The sequence below is a fragment of the Corvus brachyrhynchos genome, unplaced genomic scaffold (genome assembly GCF_000691975.1).
Source record: "Corvus brachyrhynchos isolate BGI_N302 unplaced genomic scaffold, ASM69197v1 scaffold70, whole genome shotgun sequence".
NCBI lineage: Eukaryota > Metazoa > Chordata > Aves > Passeriformes > Corvidae > Corvus > Corvus brachyrhynchos.
The window spans coordinates 5640316-5641064 of record NW_008236217.1 but is presented as its reverse complement, the minus strand read 5'-3'; positions in this window follow the sequence as shown (position 1 = coordinate 5641064).

The following is a 749-nucleotide window of genomic DNA, read 5'->3' as shown; positions in this document are numbered from 1 at the left end:
CACACCTGGTTTATCTCAAAAGGCTTAGGAAGGGCTGCACCAGAGCAGCAGGACATTCCTCCTTGCCACCCTGGGAAGAAGCTGGATTTAAGACTCAGTCCAACTATTGCATGAGGCATCTCTCTGCAGCGCCACTTAGTTCACACCATGTAAGCAAAAGGAGCTCAGATGCTTAAACCAGGGGTTTGACCACTACAGGGATCAAATGTTCTATTACCTCCAAAAGCCATGATATTTTTAAACATTTAGACTTTAATTACTTACCCAGGGCTAGGGAGGATGAAATGGTCCTCTGTAGACAGCAAGTATGTGGAAGTCTTATTTAATTTGTGAGACTTAAAATTGTCATCAGATTTCAAGCTGAATTTCACTTGCAGGGGGGATAGTGGCAGAGCTAAGTAAACATACCCCGATTTCCCTGTTCTCCCATCTGCCCAGACAGACCAGGCTATCCATGCCATATTTCTGTTTAAGTAATTGTGGAGGCCCCAGACTGTTAACTGATTTTAAAAATATCCAATTTTCCCACCTTTTTAAATTTATTTTTTGATATTGTTCTTGGTCAGTTGTGAGTGTGTCAGCAAGTCTGTTAATCAGCCAGGCTGGCCAAGAAACAGGTGCCAAACACACAACAAATAAAGGATTAAAAGCTATCCATCAATATGCCTACCTTCTTCCAGACCTGCAGGTTTCCTTGAAGTTGGAATCCTTCAAAGTCATGGGGGGGGAGGGGGGGGGGGGAAGGGGGG